Below are 23,372 nucleotides of genomic sequence, written 5' to 3' on the forward strand. Positions count from 1 at the left end.
AGAAGGTAGAAGCTCAGCTTTATTCAGTTGAGGACAACACCAGGCAGGGGCAGACATTCACCTTTAGTAGGCCGGAACAGCCAATTGCATTTTTAAAAATGGTAATTTGGAACTGAAGGTTGAAGCTCAGCTTTATTCAGTTGAGGACAACACCAGGCAGGGGCAGACAGACACCTTTAGTAGGCCGGAACAGCCAATGGCATTTTTAAAAATGGTAATTTGGAACAGAAGGTAGAAGCTCAGCTTTATTCAGTTGAGGACAACACCAGGCAGGGGCAGACAGACACCTTTAGTAGGCCGGAACAGCCAATTGCATTTTTAAAAATGGTAATTTGGAACTGAAGGTTGAAGCTCAGCTTTATTCAGTTGAGGACAACACCAGGCAGGGGCAGACAGACACCTTTAGTAGGCCGGAACAGCCAATGGCATTTTTAAAAATGGTAATTTGGAACAGAAGGTAGAAGCTCAGCTTTATTCAGTTGAGGACAACACCAGGCAGAGGCAGACATTCACCTTTAGTAGGCCGGAACAGCCAATTGCATTTTTAAAAATGGTAATTTGGAACTGAAGGTTGAAGCTCAGCTTTATTCAGTTGAGGACAACACCAGGCAGGGGCAGACAGACACCTTTAGTAGGCCGGAACAGCCAATTGCATTTTTAAAAATGGTAATTTGGAACTGAAGGTTGAAGCACAGCTTTATTCAGTTGCAGCTTCTTGGCAATAATATAAAGAAGACGAGACAGGACAACACTCGTTGGATGCCATATCTGTGTTTTCACTGGAAAAAAAACTGTCATTTAACTACTTGTAGGAGAAAGTTTTTGTAGCTGGAGGCCACTTTTTGTATTGTACCAGTTTTTGGTTGTATGTTTGGAACTGAAGGTTGAAGCTCACCTTTATTCAGTTGAGGACAACACCAGGCAGGGGCAGACAGACACCTTTAGTAGACCGGAACAGCCAATTGCATTTTTAAAAATGGTAATTTGAAACAGAAGGTTGAAGCACAGCTTTGTTCAGTTGAGGACAACACCAGGCAGGGGCAGACAGACACCTTTAGTAGGCCGGAACAGCCAATTTTTTTTTAAAAACAGCAGTTAGTAAGAGGCAGAAGGTAGAAGCTCAGCTTTATTCAGTTGAGGACAACACCAGGCAGGGGCAGACAGACCCCTTTAGTAGGCCGGAACAGCCAATTGCATTTTTAAAAATGGTAATTTGGAACTGAAGGTTGAAGCTCAGCTTTATTCAGTTGAGGACAACACCAGGCAGGGGCAGACAGACACCTTTAGTAGGCCGGAACAGCCAATTGCATTTTTAAAAATGGTAATTTGGAACTGAAGGTTGAAGCTCAGCTTTATTCAGTTGAGGACAACACCAGGCAGGGGCAGACAGACACCTTTAGTAGGCCGGAACAGCCAATTGCATTTTTAAAAATGGTAATTTGGAACAGAAGGTAGAAGCTCACCTGTATTCAGTTGAGGACAACACCAGGCAGGGGCAGACATTCACCTTTAGTAGGCCGGAACAGCCAATTGCATTTTTAAAAATGGTAATTTGGAACTGAAGGTAGAAGCTCAGCTTTATTCAGTTGAGGACAACACCAGGCAGGGGCAGACAGACACCTTTAGTAGGCCGGAACAGCCAATGGCATTTTTAAAAATGGTAATTTGGAACAGAAGGTAGAAGCTCAGCTTTATTCAGTTGAGGACAACACCAGGCAGGGGCAGACAGACACCTTTAGTAGGCCGGAACAGCCAATTGCATTTTTAAAAATGGTAATTTGGAACTGAAGGTTGAAGCTCAGCTTTATTCAGTTGAGGACAACACCAGGCAGGGGCAGACAGACACCTTTAGTAGGCCGGAACAGCCAATGGCATTTTTAAAAATGGTAATTTGGAACAGAAGGTAGAAGCTCAGCTTTATTCAGTTGAGGACAACACCAGGCAGAGGCAGACATTCACCTTTAGTAGGCCGGAACAGCCAATTGCATTTTTAAAAATGGTAATTTGGAACTGAAGGTTGAAGCTCAGCTTTATTCAGTTGAGGACAACACCAGGCAGGGGCAGACAGACACCTTTAGTAGGCCGGAACAGCCAATTGCATTTTTAAAAATGGTAATTTGGAACTGAAGGTTGAAGCACAGCTTTATTCAGTTGCAGCTTCTTGGCAATAATATAAAGAAGACGAGACAGGACAACACTCGTTGGATGCCATATCTGTGTTTTCACTGGAAAAAAAACTGTCATTTAACTACTTGTAGGAGAAAGTTTTTGTAGCTGGAGGCCACTTTTTGTATTGTACCAGTTTTTGGTTGTATGTTTGGAACTGAAGGTTGAAGCTCACCTTTATTCAGTTGAGGACAACACCAGGCAGGGGCAGACAGACACCTTTAGTAGACCGGAACAGCCAATTGCATTTTTAAAAATGGTAATTTGGAACAGAAGGTTGAAGCACAGCTTTGTTCAGTTGAGGACAACACCAGGCAGGGGCAGACAGACACCTTTAGTAGGCCGGAACAGCCAATTTTTTTTAAAAAACAGCAGTTAGTAAGAGGCAGAAGGTAGAAGCTCAGCTTTATTCAGTTGAGGACAACACCAGGCAGGGGCAGACAGACCCCTTTAGTAGGCCGGAACAGCCAATTGCATTTTTAAAAATGGTAATTTGGAACTGAAGGTTGAAGCTCAGCTTTATTCAGTTGAGGACAACACCAGGCAGGGGCAGACAGACACCTTTAGTAGGCCGGAACAGCCAATTGCATTTTTAAAAATGGTAATTTGGAACTGAAGGTTGAAGCTCAGCTTTATTCAGTTGAGGACAACACCAGGCAGGGGCAGACAGACACCTTTAGTAGGCCGGAACAGCCAATTGCATTTTTAAAAATGGTAATTTGGAACAGAAGGTAGAAGCTCACCTGTATTCAGTTGAGGACAACACCAGGCAGGGGCAGACATTCACCTTTAGTAGGCCGGAACAGCCAATTGCATTTTTAAAAATGGTAATTTGGAACTGAAGGTTGAAGCTCAGCTTTATTCAGTTGAGGACAACACCAGGCAGGGGCAGACATTCACCTTTAGTAGGCCGGAACAGCCAATTGCATTTTTAAAAATGGTAATTTGGAACTGAAGGTTGAAGCTCAGCTTTATTCAGTTGAGGACAACACCAGGCAGGGGCAGACATTCACCTTTAGTAGGCCGGAACAGCCAATTGCATTTTTAAAAATGGTAATTTGGAACTGAAGGTTGAAGCTCAGCTTTATTCAGTTGAGGACAACACCAGGCAGGGGCAGACAGACACCTTTAGTAGGCCGGAACAGCCAATGGCATTTTTAAAAATGGTAATTTGGAACAGAAGGTAGAAGCTCAGCTTTATTCAGTTGAGGACAACACCAGGCAGGGGCAGACAGACACCTTTAGTAGGCCGGAACAGCCAATTGCATTTTTAAAAATGGTAATTTGGAACTGAAGGTTGAAGCTCAGCTTTATTCAGTTGAGGACAACACCAGGCAGGGGCAGACAGACACCTTTAGTAGGCCGGAACAGCCAATGGCATTTTTAAAAATGGTAATTTGGAACAGAAGGTAGAAGCTCAGCTTTATTCAGTTGAGGACAACACCAGGCAGGGCAGACATTCACCTTTAGTAAGACGGAACAGCCAATTGCATTTTTAAAAATGGTAATTTGGAACTGAAGGTTGAAGCTCAGCTTTATTCAGTTGAGGACAACACCAGGCAGGGGCAGACAGACACCTTTAGTAGGCCGGAACAGCCAATTGCATTTTTAAAAATGGTAATTTGGAACAGAAGGTAGAAGCTCAGCTTTATTCAGTTGAGGACAACACCAGGCAGGGGCAGACAGACACCTTTAGTAGGCCGGAACAGCCAATTGCATTTTTAAAAATGGTAATTTGGAACTGAAGGTTGAAGCTCAGCTTTATTCAGTTGAGGACAACACCAGGCAGGGGCAGACAGACACCTTTAGTAGGCCGGAACAGCCAATGGCATTTTTAAAAATGGTAATTTGGAACAGAAGGTAGAAGCTCAGCTTTATTCAGTTGAGGACAACACCAAGCAGGGGCAGACATTCACCTTTAGTAGGCCGGAACAGCCAATTGCATTTTTAAAAATGGTAATTTGGAACTGAAGGTTGAAGCTCAGCTTTATTCAGTTGAGGACAACACCAGGCAGGGGCAGACAGACACCTTTAGTAGGCCGGAACAGCCAATTGCATTTTTAAAAATGGTAATTTGGAACTGAAGGTTGAAGCTCAGCTTTATTCAGTTGAGGACAACACCAGGCAGGGGCAGACAGACACCTTTAGTAGGCCGGAACAGCCAATTGCATTTTTAAAAATGGTAATTTGGAACAGAAGGTAGAAGCTCACCTGTATTCAGTTGAGGACAACACCAGGCAGGGGCAGACATTCACCTTTAGTAGGCCGGAACAGCCAATTGCATTTTTAAAAATGGTAATTTGGAACTGAAGGTAGAAGCTCAGCTTTATTCAGTTGAGGACAACACCAGGCAGGGGCAGACAGACACCTTTAGTAGGCCGGAACAGCCAATGGCATTTTTAAAAATGGTAATTTGGAACAGAAGGTAGAAGCTCAGCTTTATTCAGTTGAGGACAACACCAGGCAGGGGCAGACAGACACCTTTAGTAGGCCGGAACAGCCAATTGCATTTTTAAAAATGGTAATTTGGAACTGAAGGTTGAAGCTCAGCTTTATTCAGTTGAGGACAACACCAGGCAGGGGCAGACAGACACCTTTAGTAGGCCGGAATAGCCAATGGCATTTTTAAAAATGGTAATTTGGAACAGAAGGTAGAAGCTCAGCTTTATTCAGTTGAGGACAACACTAGGCAGAGGCAGACATTCACCTTTAGTAGGCCGGAACAGCCAATTGCATTTTTAAAAATTGTAATTTGGAACTGAAGGTTGAAGCTCAGCTTTGTTCAGTTGAGGACAACACCAGGCAGGGGCAGACAGACACCTTTAGTAGGCCGGAACAGCCAATTGCATTTTTAAAAATGGTAATTTGGAACTGAAGGTTGAAGCACAGCTTTATTCAGTTGCAGCTTCTTGGCAATAATATAAAGAAGACGAGACAGGACAACACTCGTTGGATGCCATATCTGTGTTTTCACTGGAAAAAAAACTGTCATTTAACTACTTGTAGGAGAAAGTTTTTCTAGCTGGAGGCCACTTTTTGTATTGTACCAGTTTTTGGTTGTATGTTTGGAACTGAAGGTTGAAGCTCACCTTTATTCAGTTGAGGACAACACCAGGCAGGGGCAGACAGACACCTTTAGTAGGCCGGAACAGCCAATTGCATTTTTAAAAATGGTAATTTGGAACAGAAGGTTGAAGCACAGCTTTGTTCAGTTGAGGACAACACCAGGCAGGGGCAGACAGACACCTTTAGTAGGCCGGAACAGCCAATTTTTTTTTAAAAACAGCAGTTAGTAAGAGGCAGAAGGTAGAAGCTCAGCTTTATTCAGTTGAGGACAACACCAGGCAGGGGCAGACAGACCCCTTTAGTAGGCCGGAACAGCCAATTGCATTTTTAAAAATGGTAATTTGGAACTGAAGTTTGAAGCTCAGCTTTATTCAGTTGAGGACAACACCAGGCAGGGGCAGACAGACACCTTTAGTAGGCCGGAACAGCCAATTGCATTTTTAAAAATGGTAATTTGGAACTGAAGGTTGAAGCTCAGCTTTATTCAGTTGAGGACAACACCAGGCAGGGGCAGACAGACACCTTTAGTAGGCCGGAACAGCCAATTGCATTTTTAAAAATGGTAATTTGGAACAGAAGGTAGAAGCTCACCTGTATTCAGTTGAGGACAACACCAGGCAGGGGCAGACATTCACCTTTAGTAGGCCGGAACAGCCAATTGCATTTTTAAAAATGGTAATTTGGAACTGAAGGTTGAAGCTCAGCTTTATTCAGTTGAGGACAACACCAGGCAGGGGCAGACATTCACCTTTAGTAGGCCGGAACAGCCAATTGCATTTTTAAAAATGGTAATTTGGAACTGAAGGTTGAAGCTCAGCTTTATTCAGTTGAGGACAACACCAGGCAGGGGCAGACATTCACCTTTAGTAGGCCGGAACAGCCAATTGCATTTTTAAAAATGGTAATTTGGAACTGAAGGTTGAAGCTCAGCTTTATTCAGTTGAGGACAACACCAGGCAGGGGCAGACAGACACCTTTAGTAGGCCGGAACAGCCAATGGCATTTTTAAAAATGGTAATTTGGAACAGAAGGTAGAAGCTCAGCTTTATTCAGTTGAGGACAACACCAGGCAGGGGCAGACAGACACCTTTAGTAGGCCGGAACAGCCAATTGCATTTTTAAAAATGGTAATTTGGAACTGAAGGTTGAAGCTCAGCTTTATTCAGTTGAGGACAACACCAGGCAGGGGCAGACAGACACCTTTAGTAGGCCGGAACAGCCAATGGCATTTTTAAAAATGATAATTTGGAACAGAAGGTAGAAGCTCAGCTTTATTCAGTTGAGGACAACACCAGGCAGGGCAGACATTCACCTTTAGTAGGCCGGAACAGCCAATTGCATTTTTAAAAATGGTAATTTGGAACTGAAGGTTGAAGCTCAGCTTTATTCAGTTGAGGACAACACCAGGCAGGGGCAGACAGACACCTTTAGTAGGCCGGAACAGCCAATTGCATTTTTAAAAATGGTAATTTGGAACAGAAGGTAGAAGCTCAGCTTTATTCAGTTGAGGACAACACCAGGCAGGGGCAGACAGACACCTTTAGTAGGCCGGAACAGCCAATTGCATTTTTAAAAATGGTAATTTGGAACTGAAGGTTGAAGCTCAGCTTTATTCAGTTGAGGACAACACCAGGCAGGGGCAGACAGACACCTTTAGTAGGCCGGAACAGCCAATGGCATTTTTAAAAATGGTAATTTGGAACAGAAGGTAGAAGCTCAGCTTTATTCAGTTGAGGACAACACCAAGCAGGGGCAGACATTCACCTTTAGTAGGCCGGAACAGCCAATTGCATTTTTAAAAATGGTAATTTGGAACTGAAGGTTGAAGCTCAGCTTTATTCAGTTGAGGACAACACCAGGCAGGGGCAGACAGACACCTTTAGTAGGCCGGAACAGCCAATTGCATTTTTAAAAATGGTAATTTGGAACTGAAGGTTGAAGCACAGCTTTATTCAGTTGCAGTTTCTTGGCAATAATATAAAGAAGACGAGACAGGACAACACTCGTTGGATGCCATATCTGTGTTTTCACTGGAAAAAAAACTGTCATTTAACTACTTGTAGGAGAAAGTTTTTGTAGCTGGAGGCCACTTTTTGTATTGTACCAGTTTTTGGTTGTATGTTTGGAACTGAAGGTTGAAGCTCAGCTTTATTCAGTTGAGGACAACACCAGGCAGGGGCAGACAGACACCTTTAGTAGGCCGGAACAGCCAATTGCATTTTTAAAAATGGTAATTTGGAACAGAAGGTTGAAGCACAGCTTTGTTCAGTTGAGGACAACACCAGGCAGGGGCAGACAGACACCTTTAGTAGGCCGGAACAGCCAATTGCATTTTTAAAAATGGTAATTTGGAACAGAAGGTAGAAGCTCACCTGTATTCAGTTGAGGACAACACCAGGCAGGGGCAGACATTCACCTTTAGTAGGCCGGAACAGCCAATTGCATTTTTAAAAATGGTAATTTGGAACTGAAGGTTGAAGCTCAGCTTTATTCAGTTGAGGACAACACCAGGCAGGGGCAGACATTCACCTTTAGTAGGCCGGAACAGCCAATTGCATTTTTAAAAATGGTAATTTGGAACTGAAGGTTGAAGCTCAGCTTTATTCAGTTGAGGACAACACCAGGCAGGGGCAGACATTCACCTTTAGTAGGCCGGAACAGCCAATTGCATTTTTAAAAATGGTAATTTGGAACTGAAGGTTGAAGCTCAGCTTTATTCAGTTGAGGACAACACCAGGCAGGGGCAGACAGACACCTTTAGTAGGCCGGAACAGCCAATGGCATTTTTAAAAATGGTAATTTGGAACAGAAGGTAGAAGCTCAGCTTTATTCAGTTGAGGACAACACCAGGCAGGGGCAGACAGACACCTTTAGTAGGCCGGAACAGCCAATTGCATTTTTAAAAATGGTAATTTGGAACTGAAGGTTGAAGCTCAGCTTTATTCAGTTGAGGACAACACCAGGCAGGGGCAGACAGACACCTTTAGTAGGCCGGAACAGCCAATGGCATTTTTAAAAATGATAATTTGGAACAGAAGGTAGAAGCTCAGCTTTATTCAGTTGAGGACAACACCAGGCAGGGCAGATATTCACCTTTAGTAGGCCGGAACAGCCAATTGCATTTTTAAAAATGGTAATTTGGAACTGAAGGTTGAAGCTCAGCTTTATTCAGTTGAGGACAACACCAGGCAGGGGCAGACAGACACCTTTAGTAGGCCGGAACAGCCAATTGCATTTTTAAAAATGGTAATTTGGAACAGAAGGTAGAAGCTCAGCTTTATTCAGTTGAGGACAACACCAGGCAGGGGCAGACAGACACCTTTAGTAGGCCGGAACAGCCAATTGCATTTTTAAAAATGGTAATTTGGAACTGAAGGTTGAAGCTCAGCTTTATTCAGTTGAGGACAACACCAGGCAGGGGCAGACAGACACCTTTAGTAGGCCGGAACAGCCAATGGCATTTTTAAAAATGGTAATTTGGAACAGAAGGTAGAAGCTCAGCTTTATTCAGTTGAGGACAACACCAAGCAGGGGCAGACATTCACCTTTAGTAGGCCGGAACAGCCAATTGCATTTTTAAAAATGGTAATTTGGAACTGAAGGTTGAAGCTCAGCTTTATTCAGTTGAGGACAACACCAGGCAGGGGCAGACAGACACCTTTAGTAGGCCGGAACAGCCAATTGCATTTTTAAAAATGGTAATTTGGAACAGAAGGTTGAAGCACAGCTTTGTTCAGTTGAGGACAACACCAGGCAGGGGCAGACAGACACCTTTAGTAGGCCGGAACAGCCAATTTTTTTTAAAAAACAGCAGTTAGTAAGAGGCAGAAGGTAGAAGCTCAGCTTTATTCAGTTGAGGACAACACCAGGCAGGGGCAGACAGACCCCTTTAGTAGGCCGGAACAGCCAATTGCATTTTTAAAAATGGTAATTTGGAACTGAAGGTTGAAGCACAGCTTTATTCAGTTGCAGCTTCTTGGCAATAATATAAAGAAGACGAGACAGGACAACACTCGTTGGATGCCATATCTGTGTTTTCACTGGAAAAAAAACTGTCATTTAACTACTTGTAGGAGAAAGTTTTTGTAGCTGGAGGCCACTTTTTGTATTGTACCAGTTTTTGGTTGTATGTTTGGAACTGAAGGTTGAAGCTCAGCTTTATTCAGTTGAGGACAACACCAGGCAGGGGCAGACAGACACTTTTAGTAGGCCGGAACAGCCAATTTTTTTTTTAAAACAGCAGTTAGTAAGAGGCAGAAGGTAGAAGCTCAGCTTTATTCAGTTGAGGATAACACCAGGCAGGGGCAGACAGACCCCTTTAGTAGGCCGGAACAGCCAATTGCATTTTTAAAAATGGTAATTTGGAACTGAAGGTTGAAGCTCAGCTTTATTCAGTTGAGGACAACACCAGGCAGGGGCAGACAGACACCTTTAGTAGGCCGGAACAGCCAATTGCATTTTTAAAAATGGTAATTTGGAACTGAAGGTTGAAGCTCAGCTTTATTCAGTTGAGGACAACACCAGGCAGGGGCAGACAGACACCTTTAGTAGGCCGGAACAGCCAATTGCATTTTTAAAAATGGTAATTTGGAACAGAAGGTAGAAGCTCACCTGTATTCAGTTGAGGACAACACCAGGCAGGGGCAGACATTCACCTTTAGTAGGCCGGAACAGCCAATTGCATTTTTAAAAATGGTAATTTGGAACTGAAGGTTGAAGCTCAGCTTTATTCAGTTGAGGACAACACCAGGCAGGGGCAGACATTCACCTTTAGTAGGCCGGAACAGCCAATTGCATTTTTAAAAATGGTAATTTGGAACTGAAGGTTGAAGCTCAGCTTTATTCAGTTGAGGACAACACCAAGCAGGGGCAGACAGACACCTTTAGTAGGCCGGAACAGCCAATGGCATTTTTAAAAATGGTAATTTGGAACAGAAGGTAGAAGCTCAGCTTTATTCAGTTGAGGACAACACCAGGCAGGGGCAGACAGACACCTTTAGTAGGCCGGAACAGCCAATTGCATTTTTAAAAATGGTAATTTGGAACTGAAGGTTGAAGCACAGCTTTATTCAGTTGCAGTTTCTTGGCAATAATATAAAGAAGACGAGACAGGACAACACTCGTTGGATGCCATATCTGTGTTTTCACTGGAAAAAAAACTGTCATTTAACTACTTGTAGGAGAAAGTTTTTGTAGCTGGAGGCCACTTTTTGTATTGTACCAGTTTTTGGTTGTATGTTTGGAACTGAAGGTTGAAGCTCAGCTTTATTCAGTTGAGGACAACACCAGGCAGGGGCAGACAGACACCTTTAGTAGGCCGGAACAGCCAATTGCATTTTTAAAAATGGTAATTTGGAACAGAAGGTTGAAGCACAGCTTTGTTCAGTTGAGGACAACACCAGGCAGGGGCAGACAGACACCTTTAGTAGGCCGGAACAGCCAATTTTTTTTAAAAAACAGCAGTTAGTAAGAGGCAGAAGGTAGAAGCTCAGCTTTATTCAGTTGAGGACAACACCAGGCAGGGGCAGACAGACCCCTTTAGTAGGCCGGAACAGCCAATTGCATTTTTAAAAATGGTAATTTGGAACTGAAGGTTGAAGCACAGCTGTCATGATCTCAATGGCAAGAGATCATAGTATCAGCATATATAGGAACTAGCTCTTGGAAGATGGAAACTAAGCTGACCATGAACTAAACCTAACGCACAACTAGCAGTGGCCGGGTAGCATGCCTACATTGATTCTAGATGCCCAGCACCAGCCGGAGGACTAAATAAAGCTAGCAGAGGAAAATATTAGTCCTAGCTCACCTCTAGAGAAATACCCCGAAAGGAGACAGAGGCCCCCCACATGTATTGGCGGTGAATCAAGATGAAATAACAAACGTAGTATGAAAATAGGTTTAGCAAATTTGAGGTCCACTTACTACATAGCAGAAGACAGAAAGGACACTTTCATGGTCAGCTAAAAACCCTTTCAAAACACCATCCAGAAATTACTTTAAAACTCTGGCATTAACTCATAACACCAGAGTGGCAATTCCTGTTCACAAGAGCTTTCCAGACACAGTAACGAAACTACAGCTGTGAACTGGAACAAAAATGCAAAAACAAACATGGACAAGAGTCCAACTTATCTAGTAGTTGTCTAGGAGCAGGAACAAGCACAGAGAGGCTTCTGATAACATTGTTGACCGGCAAGCAACTAACAGAGCAGCAAGGCTATATAGCGACTCCCACATCTTGATGGGAACAGGTGAACAGAGAAGATGAAGACACCAGTTCAATTCCACCAGTAGCCACCGGGGGAGCCCAGAATCCAAATTCACAACAGTACCCCCCCCTCAAGGAGGGGGCACCGAACCCTCACCAGAACCACCAGGGCGATCAGGATGGGCCCTATGAAAGGTACGAACCAGATCAGAGGCATGAACATCAGATGCATTCACCCAAGAATTATCCTCCTGGCCGTATCCCTTCCACTTGACCAGATACTGGAGTCTCCGTCTGGAAACACGAGAGTCTAAGATTTTCTCCACAACGTACTCCAACTCACCCTCAACCAACACCGGAGCAGGAGGCTCAACGGAAGGCACAACCGGTACCTCATACCTGCGCAATAATGACCGATGAAAAACGTTATGAATAGAAAAGGATGCAGGGAGGTCCAAACGGAAGGAAACAGGGTTAAGAATCTCCAATATCTTATATGGGCCGATGAACCGAGGCTTAAACTTAGGAGAAGAGACCCTCATAGGGACAAAACGAGAAGACAACCACACCAAATCCCCAACACAAAGCCGAGGACCAACACGACGGTGGCGGTTGGCAAAAAGCTGAGTCTTCTCCTGGGACAACCTCAAATTGTCCACCACCTGCCCCCAGATCTGATGCAATCTCTCCACCACAGCATCCACTCCAGGACAATCCGAAGATTCCACCTGACCAGAGGAAAATCGAGGATGAAACCCCGAATTACAGAAAAACGGGGACACCAAAGTGGCAGAGCTGGCCCGATTATTGAGAGCGAACTCCGCCAATGGCAAAAAAGCAACCCAATCATCCTGGTCAGCAGACACAAAACACCTCAGATATGTCTCCAGGGTCTGATTAATCCGCTCAGTCTGGCCATTCGTCTGAGGATGGAAAGCGGACGAAAAAGATAAATCTATGCCCATCCTAGCACAGAATGCCCGCCAAAATCTAGACACGAATTGGGTCCCTCTGTCAGAAACGATATTCTCAGGAATACCATGCAAACGAACAACATTTTGAAAAAACAGAGGAACCAACTCGGAAGAAGAAGGCAACTTGGGCAGAGGAACCAAATGGACCATCTTAGAGAAACGGTCACACACCACCCAGATGACAGACATCTTCTGAGAAACAGGCAGATCTGAAATAAAATCCATCGAGATGTGCGTCCAAGGCCTCTTAGGAATAGGCAAGGGCAACAACAATCCACTAGCCCGAGAACAACAAGGCTTGGCCCGAGCACAAACGTCACAAGACTGCACAAAGCCTCGCACATCTCGTGACAGGGAAGGCCACCAGAAGGACCTTGCCACCAAATCCCTGGTACCAAAAATGCCAGGATGACCTGCCAACGCAGAAGAATGAACCTCAGAGATGACTCTACTGGTCCAATCATCAGGAACAAACAGTTTATCAGGTGGGCAACGATCAGGTCTATCCGCCTGAAACTCCTGCAAGGCCCGCCGCAGGTCTGGAGAAACGGCTGACAATACCACTCCATCCTTAAGGATACCTGTGGGCTCAGAGTTACCAGGCGAGTCAGGCTCAAAACTCCTAGAAAGGGCATCCGCCTTAACATTCTTAGAACCCGGTAGGTATGACACCACAAAATTAAACCGAGAGAAAAATAATGACCAGCGCGCCTGTCTAGGATTCAGGCGCCTGGCGGTCTCAAGATAAATCAAATTTTTGTGGTCAGTCAATACCACCACCTGATGTCTGGCCCCCTCAAGCCAATGGCGCCACTCCTCAAAAGCCCACTTCATGGCCAAAAGCTCCCGATTCCCAACATCATAATTCCGCTCAGCGGGCGAAAATTTACGGGAAAAGAAGGCACAAGGCCTCATCACGGAGCAGTCAGAACTTTTCTGCGACAACACTGCCCCAGCTCCGATCTCAGAAGCGTCGACCTCAACCTGAAAAGGTAGAGCAACATCAGGCTGACGCAACACAGGGGCAGAGGAAAAACGGCGCTTAAGCTCCCGAAAGGCCTCCACAGCATCAGGGGACCAATCAGCAACATCAGCACCCTTCTTAGTCAAATCGGTCAATGGCTTAGCAATATCCGAAAAACCAGCAATAAATCGACGATAAAAGTTAGCAAAGCCCAAAAATTTCTGAAGACTCTTAAGAGAAGAGGGCTGCGTCCAATCACAAATAGCTTGAACCTTGACAGGATCCATTTCAATGGAAGAGGGGGAAAAAATATATCCCAAAAAGGAAATCCTCTGTACCCCAAAAACACACTTAGAACCCTTCACACACAAAGAATTAGACCGCAAAACCTGAAAAACCCTCCTGACTTGCTGGACATGAGAGTCCCAGTCATCCGAAAAAATCAGAATATCATCCAGATACACAATCATAAATTTATCCAAATAATCGCGAAAAATATCATGCATAAAGGACTGGAAAACTGACGGAGCATTTGAAAGACCAAAAGGCATCACTAAATACTCAAAGTGGCCCTCGGGCGTATTAAATGCGGTTTTCCACTCATCCCCCTGCCTGATTCGCACCAAATTATACGCCCCACGAAGGTCAATCTTAGAGAACCACTTGGCCCCCTTTATGCGAGCAAACAAATCAGTCAGCAACGGCAATGGGTATTGATATTTAACAGTGATTTTATTCAAAAGCCGATAATCAATACATGGTCTCAAAGAGCCGTCTTTTTTTGACACAAAGAAAAAACCGGCTCCTAAGGGAGATGACGATGGACGAATATGTCCCTTTTCCAAGGACTCCTTTATATATTCACGCATAGCAGCATGTTCAGGCACAGACAGATTAAATAAACGACCCTTTGGGTATTTACTACCCGGGATTAAATCTATGGCACAATCGCACTCTCGGTGCGGAGGTAACGAACCAAGCTTGGATTCTTCAAAGACGTCACGATAGTCAGACAGGAACTCAGGAATTTCAGAGGGAATAGATGATGAAATGGAAACCACAGGTACATCCCCATGAGCCCCCTTACATCCCCAGCTCAACACAGACATAGCTTTCCAGTCGAGGACTGGGTTGTGAGATTGCAGCCAAGGCAATCCTAGCACCAAATCATCATGCAGATTATACAGCACCAGAAAGCGAATAATCTCCTGGTGATCCGGATTAATACGCATAGTTACTTGTGTCCAGTATTGTGGTTTATTATTAGCCAATGGGGTGGAGTCAATCCCCTTCAGAGGAATAGGAGTCTCCAAAGGCTCTAAATCATACCCACAGCGTTTGGCAAAGGACCAATCCATAAAACTCAAAGCGGCGCCAGAGTCGACATAGGCATCCGTGGTAATAGATGACAAAGAGCAAATCAGGGTCACAGATAGAATAAACTTAGACGGTAAGGTGCAAATGGAAACAGATTTACCAAGCTTTTTAGTGCGCTTAGAGCATGCTGATATAACATGAGTAGAATCACCACAATAGAAACACAACCCATTTTTCCGTCTAAAATTCTGCCGCTCGCTTCGGGACAGAATTCTATCACACTGCATACTCTCTGGCGATTTCTCAGTGGACACCGCCAGATGGTGCACTGGTTTGCGCTCCCGCAAACGCCTATCGATCTGAATAGCCATTGTCATGGACTCATTCAGACCCGCAGGCACAGGGAACCCCACCATAACATCCTTAATGGCATCAGAGAGACCCTCTCTGAAAGTCGCCGCCAGGGCGCACTCATTCCACTGAGTAAGCACAGACCATTTACGGAATCTTTGGCAGTAAATTTCCGCTTCATCTTGCCCCTGAGATAGGGACATCAAAGTTTTTTCTGCCTGAAGCTCCAAATGAGGTTCGTCATAAAGCAACCCCAAGGCCAGAAAAAACGCATCCACATTGAGCAACGCAGGATCCCCTGGTGTCAATGAAAAAGCCCAGTCTTGAGGGTCGCCCCGGAGCAAGGAAATCACAATCCTGACCTGCTGTGCAGGATCTCCGGCAGAGCGAGATTTCAGGGACAAAAATAATTTGCAATTATTTCGAAAATTCTGAAACCCAGATCTATTCCCCGAGAAAAATTCCGGCAAAGGAATTCTCGGCTCAGATACAGGTGCATGACAAACAAAATCTTGCAAATTTTGTACCTTCGTGGCGAGATTATTCAAACCTGCAGTTACACTCTGAAGATCCATTGCAAACAGGTGAACACAGAGCCATTCAAAGGAGAGAAAAAAAAAAAAAAATTTCAGCAGACTACTTATTTCTCTCCTTTCTCAGCCAAGGATTTTAACCCTTTAGTGGGCCGGTCAAACTGTCATGATCTCAATGGCAAGAGATCATAGTATCAGCATATATAGGAACTAGCTCTTGGAAGATGGAAACTAAGCTGACCATGAACTAAACCTAACGCACAACTAGCAGTGGCCGGGTAGCATGCCTACGTTGATTCTAGATGCCCAGCACCAGCCGGAGGACTAAATAAAGCTAGCAGAGGAAAATATTAGTCCTAGCTCACCTCTAGAGAAATACCCCGAAAGGAGACAGAGGCCCCCCACATGTATTGGCGGTGAATCAAGATGAAATAACAAACGTAGTATGAAAATAGGTTTAGCAAATTTGAGGTCCACTTACTACATAGCAGAAGACAGAAAGGACACTTTCATGGTCAGCTAAAAACCCTTTCAAAACACCATCCAGAAATTACTTTAAAACTCTGGCATTAACTCATAACACCAGAGTGGCAATTCCTGTTCACAAGAGCTTTCCAGACACAGTAACGAAACTACAGCTGTGAACTGGAACAAAAATGCAAAAACAAACATGGACAAGAGTCCAACTTATCTAGTAGTTGTCTAGGAGCAGGAACAAGCACAGAGAGGCTTCTGATAACATTGTTGACCGGCAAGCAACTAACAGAGCAGCAAGGCTATATAGCGACTCCCACATCTTGATGGGAACAGGTGAACAGAGAAGATGAAGACACCAGTTCAATTCCACCAGTAGCCACCGGGGGAGCCCAGAATCCAAATTCACAACACACAGCTTTATTCAGTTGCAGCTTCTTGGCAATAATATATAGAAGACGAGACAGGACAACACTCGTTGGATGCCATATCTGTGTTTTCACTGGAAAAAAAACTGTCATTTAACTACTTGTAGGAGAAAGTTTTTGTAGCTGGAGGCCACTTTTTGTATTGTACCAGTTTTTGGTTGTATGTTTGGAACTGAAGGTTGAAGCTCAGCTTTATTCAGTTGAGGACAACACCAGGCAGGGGCAGACAGACACCTTTAGTAGGCCGGAACAGCCAATTGCATTTTTAAAAATGGTAATTTGGAACTGAAGGTTGAAGCTCAGCTTTATTCAGTTGAGGACAACACCAGGCAGGGGCAGACAGACACTTTTAGTAGGCCGGAACAGCCAAAGGCATTTTTAAAAATGGTAATTTGGAACAGAAGGTTGAAGCACAGCTTTGTTCAGTTGAGGACAACACCAGGCAGGGGCAGACAGACACCTTTAGTAGGCCGGAACAGCCAATTTTTTTAAAAAAACAGCAGTTAGTAAGAGGCAGAAGGTAGAAGCTCAGCTTTATTCAGTTGAGGACAACACCAGGCAGGGGCAGACCCCTTTAGTAGGCCGGAACAGCCAATTGCATTTTTAAAAATGGTAATTTGGAACTGAAGGTTGAAGCTCAGCTTTATTCAGTTGAGGACAACACCAGGCAGGGGCAGACAGACACCTTTAGTAGGCCGGAACAGCCAATTGCATTTTTAAAAATGGTAATTTGGAACTGAAGGTTGAAGCACAGCTTTATTCAGTTGCAGTTTCTTGGCAATAATATAAAGAAGACGAGACAGGACAACACTCGTTGGATGCCATATCTGTGTTTTCACTGGAAAAAAAACTGTCATTTAACTACTTGTAGGAGAAAGTTTTTGTAGCTGGAGGCCACTTTTTGTATTGTACCAGTTTTTGGTTGTATGTTTGGAACTGAAGGTTGAAGCTCAGCTTTATTCAGTTGAGGACAACACCAGGCAGGGGCAGACAGACACCTTTAGTAGGCCGGAACAGCCAATTGCATTTTTAAAAATGGTAATTTGGAACAGAAGGTTGAAGCACAGCTTTGTTCAGTTGAGGACAACACCAGGCAGGGGCAGACAGACACCTTTAGTAGGCCGGAACAGCCAATTTTTTTTAAAAAACAGCAGTTAGTAAGAGGCAGAAGGTAGAAGCTCAGCTTTATTCAGTTGAGGACAACACCAGGCAGGGGCAGACAGACCCCTTTAGTAGGCCGGAACAGCCAATTGCATTTTTAAAAATGGTAATTTGGAACTGAAGGTTGAAGCACAGCTTTATTCAGTTGCAGCTTCTTGGCAATAATATATAGAAGACGAGACAGGACAACACTCGTTGGATGCCATATCTGTGTTTTCACTGGAAAAAAAACTGTCATTTAACTACTTGTAGGAGAAAGTTTTTGTAGCTGGAGGCCACTTTTTGTATTGTACCAGTTTTTGGTTGTATGTTTGGAACTGAAGGTTGAAGCTCAGCTTTATTCAGTTGAGGACAACACCAGGCAGGGGCAGACAGACACCTTTAGTAGGCCGGAACAGCCAATTGCATTTTTAAAAATGGTAATTTGGAACTGAAGGTTGAAGCTCAGCTTTATTCAGTTGAGGACAACACCAGGCAGGGGCAGACAGACACCTTTAGTAGGCCGGAACAGCCAAAGGCATTTTTAAAAATGGTAATTTGGAACAGAAGGTTGAAGCACAGCTTTGTTCAGTTGAGGACAACACCAGGCAGGGGCAGACAGACACCTTTAGTAGGCCGGAGCAGCCAATTTTTTTAAAAAAACAGCAGTTAGTAAGAGGCAGAAGGTAGAAGCTCAGCTTTATTCAGTTGAGGACAACACCAGGCAGGGGCAGACCCCTTTAGTAGGCCGGAACAGCCAATTGCATTTTTAAAAATGGTAATTTGGAACTGAAGGTTGAAGCTCAGCTTTATTCAGTTGAGGACAACACCAGGCAGGGGCAGACAGACACCTTTAGTAGGCCGGAACAGCCAATTGCATTTTTAAAAATGGTAATTTGGAACTGAAGGTTGAAGCTCAGCTTTATTCAGTTGAGGACAACACCAGGCAGGGGCAGACAGACACCTTTAGTAGGCCGGAACAGCCAATGGCATTTTTAAAAATGGTAATTTGGAACAGAAGGTAGAAGCTCAGCTTTATTCAGTTGAGGACAACACCAGGCAGGGGCAGACATTCACATTTAGTAGGCCGGAACAGCCAATTGCATTTTTAAAAATGGTAATTTGGAACTGAAGGTTGAAGCACAGCTTTATTCAGTTGCAGTTTCTTGGCAATAATATAAAGAAGACGAGACAGGACAACACTCGTTGGATGCCATATCTGTGTTTTCACTGGAAAAAAAACTGTCATTTAACTACTTGTAGGAGAAAGTTTTTGTAGCTGGAGGCCACTTTTTGTATTGTACCAGTTTTTGGTTGTATGTTTGGAACTGAAGGTTGAAGCTCAGCTTTATTCAGTTGAGGACAACACCAGGCAGGGGCAGACAGACACCTTTAGTAGGCCGGAACAGCCAATTTTTTTTAAAAAACAGCAGTTAGTAAGAGGCAGAAGGTAGAAGCTCAGCTTTATTCAGTTGAGGACAACACCAGGCAGGGGCAGACAGACCCCTTTAGTAGGCCGGAACAGCCAATTGCATTTTTAAAAATGGTAATTTGGAACTGAAGGTTGAAGCTCAGCTTTATTCAGTTGAGGACAACACCAGGCAGGGGCAGACAGACACCTTTAGTAGGCCGGAACAGCCAATTGCATTTTTAAAAATGGTAATTTGGAACTGAAGGTTGAAGCTCAGCTTTATTCAGTTGAGGACAACACCAGGCAGGGGCAGACAGACACCTTTAGTAGGCCGGAACAGCCAATTGCATTTTTAAAAATGGTAATTTGGAACAGAAGGTAGAAGCTCACCTGTATTCAGTTGAGGACAACACCAGGCAGGGGCAGACATTCACCTTTAGTAGGCCGGAATAGCCAATTGCATTTTTAAAAATGGTAATTTGGAACTGAAGGTTGAAGCTCAGCTTTATTCAGTTGAGGACAACACCAGGCAGGGGCAGACATTCACCTTTAGTAGGCCGGAACAGCCAATTGCATTTTTAAAAATGGTAATTTGGAACTGAAGGTTGAAGCTCAGCTTTATTCAGTTGAGGACAACACCAAGCAGGGGCAGACAGACACCTTTAGTAGGCCGGAACAGCCAATGGCATTTTTAAAAATGGTAATTTGGAACAGAAGGTAGAAGCTCAGCTTTATTCAGTTGAGGACAACACCAGGCAGGGGCAGACAGACACCTTTAGTAGGCCGGAACAGCCAATTGCATTTTTAAAAATGGTAATTTGGAACTGAAGGTTGAAGCACAGCTTTATTCAGTTGCAGTTTCTTGGCAATAATATAAAGAAGACGAGACAGGACAACACTCGTTGGATGCCATTCTGTGTTTTCACTGGAAAAAAAACTGTCATTTAACTACTTGTAGGAGAAAGTTTTTGTAGCTGGAGGCCACTTTTTGTATTGTACCAGTTTTTGGTTGTATGTTTGGAACTGAAGGTTGAAGCTCAGCTTTATTCAGTTGAGGACAACACCAGGCAGGGGCAGACAGACACCTTTAGTAGGCCGGAACAGCCAATTGCATTTTTAAAAATGGTAATTTGGAACAGAAGGTTGAAGCACAGCTTTGTTCAGTTGAGGACAAAACCAGGCAGGGGCAGACAGACACCTTTAGTAGGCCGGAACAGCCAATTTTTTTTAAAAAACAGCAGTTAGTAAGAGGCAGAAGGTAGAAGCTCAGCTTTATTCAGTTGAGGACAACACCAGGCAGGGGCAGACAGACCCCTTTAGTAGGCCGGAACAGCCAATTGCATTTTTAAAAATGGTAATTTGGAACTGAAGGTTGAAGCACAGCTTTATTCAGTTGCAGCTTCTTGGCAATAATATATAGAAGACGAGACAGGACAACACTCGTTGGATGCCATATCTGTGTTTTCACTGGAAAAAAAACTGTCATTTAACTACTTGTAGGAGAAAGTTTTTGTAGCTGGAGGCCACTTTTTGTATTGTACCAGTTTTTGGTTGTATGTTTGGAACTGAAGGTTGAAGCTCAGCTTTATTCAGTTGAGGACAACACCAGGCAGGGGCAGACAGACACCTTTAGTAGGCCGGAACAGCCAATTGCATTTTTAAAAATGGTAATTTGGAACTGAAGGTTGAAGCTCAGCTTTATTCAGTTGAGGACAACACCAGGCAGGGGCAGACAGACACCTTTAGTAGGCCGGAACAGCCAAAGGCATTTTTAAAAATGGTAATTTGGAACAGAAGGTTGAAGCACAGCTTTGTTCAGTTGAGGACAACACCAGGCAGGGGCAGACAGACACCTTTAGTAGGCCGGAACAGCCAATTTTTTTAAAAAAACAGCAGTTAGTAAGAGGCAGAAGGTAGAAGCTCAGCTTTATTCAGTTGAGGACAACACCAGGCAGGGGCAGACCCCTTTAGTAGGCCGGAACAGCCAATTGCATTTTTAAAAATGGTAATTTGGAACTGAAGGTTGAAGCTCAGCTTTATTCAGTTGAGGACAACACCAGGCAGGGGCAGACAGACACCTTTAGTAGGCCGGAACAGCCAATTGCATTTTTAAAAATGGTAATTTGGAACTGAAGGTTGAAGCTCAGCTTTATTCAGTTGAGGACAACACCAGGCAGGGGCAGACAGACACCTTTAGTAGGCCGGAACAGCCAATGGCATTTTTAAAAATGGTAATTTGGAACAGAAGGTAGAAGCTCAGCTTTATTCAGTTGAGGACAACACCAGGCAGGGGCAGACATTCACATTTAGTAGGCCGGAACAGCCAATTGCATTTTTAAAAATGGTAATTTGGAACTGAAGGTTGAAGCACAGCTTTATTCAGTTGCAGTTTCTTGGCAATAATATAAAGAAGATGAGACAGGACAACACTCGTTGGATGCCATATCTGTGTTTTCACTGGAAAAAAAACTGTCATTTAACTACTTGTAGGAGAAAGTTTTTGTAGCTGGAGGCCACTTTTTGTATTGTACCAGTTTTTGGTTGTATGTTTGGAACTGAAGGTTGAAGCTCAGCTTTATTCAGTTGAGGACAACACCAGGCAGGGGCAGACAGACACCTTTAGTAGGCCGGAACAGCCAATTGCATTTTTAAAAATGGTAATTTGGAACAGAAGGTTGAAGCACAGCTTTGTTCAGTTGAGGACAACACCAGGCAGGGGCAGACAGACACCTTTAGTAGGCCGGAACAGCCAATTTTTTTTAAAAAACAGCAGTTAGTAAGAGGCAGAAGGTAGAAGCTCAGCTTTATTCAGTTGAGGACAACACCAGGCAGGGGCAGACAGACCCCTTTAGTAGGCCGGAACAGCCAATTGCATTTTTAAAAATGGTAATTTGGAACTGAAGGTTGAAGCACAGCTTTATTCAGTTGCAGCTTCTTGGCAATAATATAAAGAAGACGAGACAGGACAACACTCGTTGGATGCCATATCTGTGTTTTCACTGGAAAAAAAACTGTCATTTAACTACTTGTAGGAGAAAGTTTTTGTAGCTGGAGGCCACTTTTTGTATTGTACCAGTTTTTGGTTGTATGTTTGGAACTGAAGGTTGAAGCTCAGCTTTATTCAGTTGAGGACAACACCAGGCAGGGGCAGACAGACACCTTTAGTAGGCCGGAACAGCCAATTTTTTTTTAAAAACAGCAGTTAGTAAGAGGCAGAAGGTAGAAGCTCAGCTTTATTCAGTTGAGGACAACACCAGGCAGGGGCAGACAGACCCCTTTAGTAGGCCGGAACAGCCAATTGCATTTTTAAAAATGGTAATTTGGAACTGAAGGTTGAAGCTCAGCTTTATTCAGTTGAGGACAACACCAGGCAGGGGCAGACAGACACCTTTAGTAGGCCGGAACAGCCAATTGCATTTTTAAAAATGGTAATTTGGAACTGAAGGTTGAAGCTCAGCTTTATTCAGTTGAGGACAACACCAGGCAGGGGCAGACAGACACCTTTAGTAGGCCGGAACAGCCAATTGCATTTTTAAAAATGGTAATTTGGAACAGAAGGTAGAAGCTCACCTGTATTCAGTTGAGGACAACACCAGGCAGGGGCAGACATTCACCTTTAGTAGGCCGGAACAGCCAATTGCATTTTTAAAAATGGTAATTTGGAACTGAAGGTTGAAGCTCAGCTTTATTCAGTTGAGGACAACACCAGGCAGGGGCAGACATTCACCTTTAGTAGGCCGGAACAGCCAATTGCATTTTTAAAAATGGTAATTTGGAACTGAAGGTTGAAGCTCAGCTTTATTCAGTTGAGGACAACACCAGGCAGGGGCAGACAGACACCTTTAGTAGGCCGGAACAGCCAATGGCATTTTTAAAAATGGTAATTTGGAACAGAAGGTAGAAGCTCAGCTTCATTCAGTTGAGGACAACACCAGGCAGGGGCAGACAGACACCTTTAGTAGGCCGGAACAGCCAATTGCATTTTTAAAAATGGTGATTTGGAACTGAAGGTTGAAGCACAGCTTTATTCAGTTGCAGTTTCTTGGCAATAATATAAAGAAGACGAGACAGGACAACACTCGTTGGATGCCATATCTGTGTTTTCACTGGAAAAAAAACTGTCATTTAACTACTTGTAGGAGAAAGTTTTTGTAGCTGGAGGCCACTTTTTGTATTGTACCAGTTTTTGGTTGTATGTTTGGAACTGAAGGTTGAAGCTCAGCTTTATTCAGTTGAGGACAACACCAGGCAGGGGCAGACAGACACCTTTAGTAGGCCGGAACAGCCAATTGCATTTTTAAAAATGGTAATTTGGAACAGAAGGTTGAAGCACAGCT

Source organism: Ranitomeya variabilis, chromosome 5 (genome assembly GCF_051348905.1).
Source record: "Ranitomeya variabilis isolate aRanVar5 chromosome 5, aRanVar5.hap1, whole genome shotgun sequence".
NCBI lineage: Eukaryota > Metazoa > Chordata > Amphibia > Anura > Dendrobatidae > Ranitomeya > Ranitomeya variabilis.